The sequence below is a fragment of the Microtus oregoni genome, unplaced genomic scaffold (genome assembly GCF_018167655.1).
Source record: "Microtus oregoni isolate MIOR12 unplaced genomic scaffold, Mior012 000160F_ref0000428, whole genome shotgun sequence".
In the NCBI taxonomy this organism is placed as follows: domain Eukaryota; kingdom Metazoa; phylum Chordata; class Mammalia; order Rodentia; family Cricetidae; genus Microtus; species Microtus oregoni.
In genome coordinates, this window is record NW_024544815.1 from 69,034 (window position 1) to 76,203 (window position 7,170).

The following is a 7,170-nucleotide window of genomic DNA, read 5'->3' on the forward strand; positions in this document are numbered from 1 at the left end:
GATTGACCTCATAGGCAGTGGTCTCCTGCCCCCTGATTGAAAGAAGAATGTTGGAGGAGGTAGGCCTGGGCTTCAGGGTTTCCAGGCTGAGGGATGACCCGGAGGTACCCAAAGGATGAATCTTGATGGAGTTTCATGTGCCCTGTAAAGGAATTCGGACTTTACCCTATGTATGCATGATAGGTTTTTAGTGGAACACTCATTTGTTAAAACAATTTTTTTGGCTTTTGGTTTTGGTTTTGCATTGAGATTTTATTTGTGATCATTTCTGGGGATGGGGGTGAGTCAATTTTGTTCTGTTTTATGTGTTGGCAGAACAATCATGAAAGAACACTGCTGACTCTAATTCATACATTTATATAACAATGAAAATTCCCCTAAATTCAATGTACATGCAGAAATTTCAGTCAGTAAGTGGGCCACATCAGCTTCTGTCCATCCAACAGAGCTCAGCTGTTGGCAGCTGTTCTGGGTGGCTAGCTGGGATCTAGTTCCTTGGGGGGTTAGCAAAGATCACTCCTCAACGGTGTTTTGTGGCTGGCTGCTTTGCTGACTTCCAAGCAGAGCCTGTGGTTGTCTAGATCAAGTATAAGAGCCTGGTTTTGGAGTCTCCTGCCTAACTCTCCTGCTCTCAGCTGCCCTGAAGCACTCTCCATTGCTACATTGTTGCGGTTTCTCCACCATGGAAGGGATGGAAACAATGTATCACTGTAGAAACAATGTATCACTGTGAGTGTTGTAGAAACAATGTATCGCTGTGAGTGTTGTAGACTGTTTATTTACAGTGTGTGAGGATGTGTCTCTGTGGTAGGGTTAATAAAGAGCTAGAAGGCTGATAGCTAGGCAGAAGAGAATAGAGGGGACTTCTGGGGGAGGGAGGGAGGGAGGGAGGGAGGGAGAGAGAGAGAGAGAGAGAGAGAGAGCAGGAGTGAGAAGAACTCTGGGAAGAAAAGAGGTGGAAAGACTCCAGGGAGATGCTGCAGAACAAGTTGGACATACAGAATGAAAGAGAGATTAAAAGCCTTGTGGCAAAACATAGATTACTAAAAACACGTTAATTTAAATTATAGGAGCAAGTAGGAGACCAGCCTAAGATAAAGGCCAAGCTTGCATACTTAATAAGTCTCCATGTCATTATTTGGGGCCTGGTGATCCAACAACAGTCCGACAAGAAGCCTTGCTACAGGTTCCCAGAAAGAAACAAGAGTCCAGGTCAGCAGGACGAGACGGCACCTTTGACCTTCTATCCTGAGCTCCCCTGGGCCGTCTGTCTTCTCTTAATCCCAGTAAGAAATAGCTGGGGAAGCAGCTCAATGGTAGAGGCTCTTAACCACTGAGCCAACAACCTCAGGACCAGAGTGAAGGTAGGTTCAGCTGAGTTACCTGGGGATAGGACTCAGAGGGACCGCACCCACCTCCCCACCCCTCCCACCCACAACAGGCATGGAGGCAGCACTACTGCTGCGGGGCGGGGTTTCCAAAGCACTGCGCCTGCAGTTCTTACCTAAGCTACTTAGGATAAGTCACTTCTCTATGCTGCAATCTCTTCACCTATAAGATGGAAAGGGGGGGGGGGTGGCCTGGAGAGATGGCTTAGCAGTTACGAGCAGTGGCTGCTCTTCCAGAGGTCCTGAGTCAATTCCCAGCACCCACATGGTGGTTCACAACCATCTGTAATGAGATCTGACACCCTTTTCTGGCCTGCAGGCATACATGCAGACAGAACACTGTATTCATAATAAATAAATAAATATTTTTAAAAAACAGATGGGAATAGGACATAGCTCAGTGACAGAGTGCTTGCCTAGCATGCAACAAGGCTCTCAGTTTGAAAGAAAGGAAAGAAGGGGGATAAAATAGCTTCTTGAAGAGGGTTCTGAGTATTATTAAATTAAATAATTCACATAAAGCAACCAAACCAGTGCCTGATATATATATATATATATATATATATATATATATATATATATATATATATACACACACTCAGTCTACGCAACTGTGAGCTGTTCTAGGTTATTATCATGGTCAGAGCATCTGATACTAATTTAGCAAAGTTTGATCAGCTCTTTCATTTCTTTGCATATTTTACGTGCACAGGGGTTGCCCAGTGGCAGGGCCTTCATCAATTCACCATCATCTTCATCAGGGTACACCAGGGTGCTTGTACTCAAAGCCCTCATTATGAGCTCCTCATCTTGCTTCCTAGTACTGAGCCTGACAGCTGGGCCCAGCCTGACATCAAGAGCCTTTGAGACGGTAAAAAGGTCAGAGAGGAGAGCGATGGGGGCCAGCTGCTCTATCTCTTTCTGTTGGGAAGGCTGTGGCAGGCAGGGAGCAGCAAGGATTGGGACTTTGGCAGGAGGATTAAAGTCCCTAGGCAAAGAGTAACCGGCCAAGCATGAGAAAGCCCAGCTTTCCTTCTGTCACTGATAACCCTCCCCCCACAAGCCAGGCCTGGTGGTGCAGGCCTGAAAATCAGCTACTCAAGAGACTGAGACATGACCATAGCAAGTTCAAGGCCTGCCTGGGCTACGGAATGAATTCAAGGCCAGCCTGGGCAACCTCATTTCAAAATAAAAATTAAAAGAAAGCTGGATGGTAAGGTATGGGCAAGGTCCCAGGTTAAATCTTTACTACCCAAAATAAGATAAAATACATTCATAACACTGCATAGCAGTGCACAGCACCTCAACACAGAGACAACATAACACCACACACACAAACACACACACAGACACACACACAGGCACACACAGAGACACACACATACATACACAGACACACAGACACAGAAACACACAAACACACACACAGACACACACAGGCACACAGATACACACAGAGACACACACAGACACACACAGGCACACAGATACACACAGAGACACACACATACATACACAGACACAGACACAGAAACACACAGACACACACACAAGCACACACATACACACACAGACACACAAGCACACACAGACACGCACACGTGCACACACACACACACACACGTGCACACACACACACACACACACACACACACGCGGCCATGCTGCCCTGACTTCTATGTCCTTTCTCTCTAGTGCAGACTGGTAGAATTCTTCTCTCCAGTCTGCCACAAGCTAAACAAGGTGTCAAGACAGTCGGCATACACAGTTGGGAGGGCTGAGAGAGTCTAGGCTCACCATGCCCCAGGTGTGGATTTGGTAAAAGCTGAGCTCCTTGTCTGGGTACTAATCACCTCACTGCATTGCAGGCCCACTGCTGGGGCCAGAGAGTGAGGAGAGAGCAGCCAGGGCTAGGCCTGGGGTGCAGTCACTGTCCTTGGACAGTTGATTCATCACCGTTCACGGTTCCTACTAATGCTGAGACCACAGAAGGCAGCAATAGGGTGGGGGGGGGGGGTGCAGGACTGGGACTTCATGACCCAGAAGAAAGTCAGTAAGTACAGTACCCTGTGTCCTCTCGTTAAACCTCTGAGCATCTGCAGTACATGTATCTGCCACAATCTCCAGGGCACTTCCATTAGCAAGCGTATTAATTAGAGTCATTTTGCCAGCCCAGATCACTTATCTGCATGGAAGACTCCTTGGGTCTTTGTCTTCATGGCCAGAACGCAGTGTGGTCCAGTCACTCCTGTTCAGATGTGTGTTCTCACACAGCCGTAACTCCTGACAGAGTCCTGGGTGGGATCCTGGCACAACCACTTACAATCACTCCATTGAGGACACTCATCCTATTTCATCCTGGTCTTCACTATCTTGGATCATCTTCTTCTCTGACGTGACTCTTTCCCACTAGGGGGTCCCAGGACCTTGGGATGAGTTTACTGATGCGATAGCTCTGCCTTGAGAGTGATGGGTTCTTAGATCGCTTTCAGGCAGTTTAGGCACATTAGAGCCTGCCTCCTTCCTGACTGTACCCTGCAGAGGCGATTGGAGTTCGGAGAGTTCTTCCACCTGGTGGCCTGTGCGAAGCCAGCTTGTTAAAAGCCTTTGTACGGCTCAAGGCTTTGTTGGAGCTCCGTGCTCTGGCGGTGAACCCACCGAGGGTCAGGCCACAGGAGTTGCAGGAGTTTGCCTTTCTCCGCACAATTTTTTTTTTTTTTAGGTTGGCTAGATGCCCACATTTCTGAAGAAAAATGAAGAAACAAAGGCCAGAAAACAAAACAAGGCCAACTCCTCAACATTCTACCATGAGACAGTATATGGCCTTGACCCAAACTTTAGAGAGGAAGGGTGTTCTCCATGCTGCAGCCACAGAGGGTGCCCGGCAAGAAAAGCTGCCATGAGCTGGGAATGCCAACAGCCTGACCGTCGTTCCTCTTGTATAGGAATGGAGTGCTGCTGTCCTCACTTTCTTTTTTCTTTTAATGATTTTTTTTTTTTTGATTTTTCGAGACAGGGTTTCTCCATAGTTTTTGGTTCCTGTCCTGGAACTAGCTCTTGTAGACCAGGCTGGCTTCGAACTCCCAGAGATCCGCCTGTCTCTGCCTCCCGAGTGCTGGGATTAAAGGCGTGCGCCACCACCGCCCGGCTAATAATTTTAATTTTTTTAAAAAGATTTATTCATTATGTATACAGTGTTCTGTCTGCATGGTTGCCCACAGGTCAGAAGAGGGCACCAGATCTCATTATAGATGGTTGTGAGCCACCATGTGGTTGCTGGGACTTGAACTCAGGATCCCTATGTTCTTAACCTCTGAGCTATCTCTCCAGCCCCCCACCTTATGATAAATAAATAGGCACAGTGAATAAACCAATTGGCCACGATACCAATACGAGAGAGCTAGGGGCAGCAATGAGCAATCTTCACTGTTTAAATTCCTAGGTGGATTTAGAACCACCTAGGAGATGGGCGAAGTGTACCTCTTCATTTCCAAAGGAGATTAACTGAGTGCGGAAGACCCACACTGTACGTGGGTGATAGACCCTATGGGCTGGGCTGGAGAACAGAATAAGAGAAGAAACCCAGGCAAGGGCCAGCAGCTGCTTCTGTTTCTTGTCTGCCCTGAAGGTCCTCTGTCACATACTCTCATCCTCATGACACCCTGTCTAAGGGAACAGCATCAAGTAGTCATGGAAACATGAGCAAGACAAAAACTAAGCATTTTTCCTTTCAAATTGTTAGGTACTCTGGTCACAGAGAAGAGAAAAGGGACTAACATAGGAAGGTCCAAACCCGGGCAGTCCTGGGCCAGAACCCAACCTGCTGGTTTAATGATCACCACACCTCTGACACTGACTGCCTCTATACTGTTGTGTTGGAAAGAGTGAATGGATGAGGAGAAGAAGAAGCTTTCCCACAGTGCTCACCTCTGGCAGCAGCCTCTCTGGTGATGTCACAGTGCCAACGGACCAGAACCTGGGAATGAAGAGTTTGGATCCCATACGCCCTCCGGTCTCTTCTGCATACAAACCAAGGTCTAAGAGAGCACCAGGGCATTACCTCATTCCAAAGCCCTCACCTAGACACCCAACCAGAGTTTCTGTACTTTCCGACTTGGGCCATGGGACCTCACCCCTGGCTACAGGCCAGTTCCTTTGCAGCATCCAAACTGTCCAGAATAAAACATCGCCAGGACACTTTCATCTGGGTCGCATGAATTGAGATGCAACTTTCTATCCAATGAGTTTAAACTTGAGTTGAAAGTAGGTGTTACTAGCCAGGTGTGGTGGTGCCTTTCATCCCAGCGCTTGGGAGGCAGAGGCAGGTGGATCTCTGAGTTCGAGGCCAGCCTAGTCTAAAGAACTATTCCAGGACAGCCAAGCCTGCAAAAAGAAACCTTATCTCAGGAAAGAAAGAAAGAAAGAAAGAAAGAAGAGAAAAAGAGAAAGGAGGGAGGGAGGGAGGAGGGAGGAGGAGGGAGGAGGAGGGAGGAGGAGGGAGGGACGGAGGGAGGGATTATTATTATGCTTAAAGTCACTAGTCCCTATAAACGACCTAATTACAAATTCTTATCCAAAATGCTTGCCATGAGTTGTAGCAGAAGCAGCATGCAGAGGCCCAACAGTGAGCTTCACATGCTGCTAACAATTCCAGGGACAGAAACAGGATCATAGCTTGGACTAAAACACCAAGTACACTCTGCAATGCTAGTGGCAGCTCCTCCTCCACAGAGCTCCAAAGAGACCTTCCAGACTGAACCCTCATGCTAGCTATTTGAGAGCTGCGTTCCCAGATCCTGTGACCTGGGAGACACGATTTGATTTCTTCCCTTAGGTCCGTCGGTCACGGTCTGCGGCCATTTGATGACGGTTTCTTCTGAAGGACCAGCATGAGGACGGTGTGAAGATCTGAACGGCGGAGCGTGGAGGAAGTCATCCTTCTTTCTTAGGAGAATGAGACAATCAGTTAAAATCCCATCATGGTTGATCGATTGAGAGGGTCCTGTGACTGGAGACAGAGCCTCAGACCTCCGTTTCCTTCGCTGTGGAAGGGAACCACAGGCCCCATCTGACAGGCTGAAGTAAGCCTGACCTAGGGTGCAGGAAGACTGGCCCCACAGCCCTCCGCCTCACATCACTCTGATTTTTTCTTTTCTCTGTTAAAAAGAGGAGGAAAAGCAACGGCAGGTGCTGGGAATAGTCATGCTGAATCCGTGCTTGCAGGGTAAGTTCTCCTTCCGTTTAGTCTGTCCTTTTTTTTTCTGCTTCGGGATGGAGGAGAGATTAGTTTGGCCTCCCCAGTTTCCAGACCCACATGTAAATGCTATCAGAGAACAAAACCCGAAGACAGGAGAGGAGGAAAATAAATCTTTTGTTTTTGAAGCTAAATAGCCCAAAATGCAGCTAGAAGAGTTCCGTCAAGTTTTAGCTTTCCCCAACAGAGCGGAGACAAAGCTGACCCCGCCCCTCGCCGTGCCCTCTGACCCCACTGCGGAGCAGACTGTTCCACCAGCTTCAGGGTTTCCCGGAGAGGGCTGGCTGCCTTTGGGGGTTGGGAAGGGAAAGTTTTAGCACCAGACCCAGGTTCCAAATGGCAGGGAGAAATTGCTTATGAATATTCACGAGCAGTGTTTTGTGCCCGATGCAATTTTCATGCAAGGTAGGTTTAGAGAGGAATATATTACAGAAATTACCCTCCTGCCACCCCGTTTGGAAATACAGGACTCAAATTGTAAATATTTAGCAGGGTGAACCCCTTTTCCTCTGACTCTAGTGTCACCCT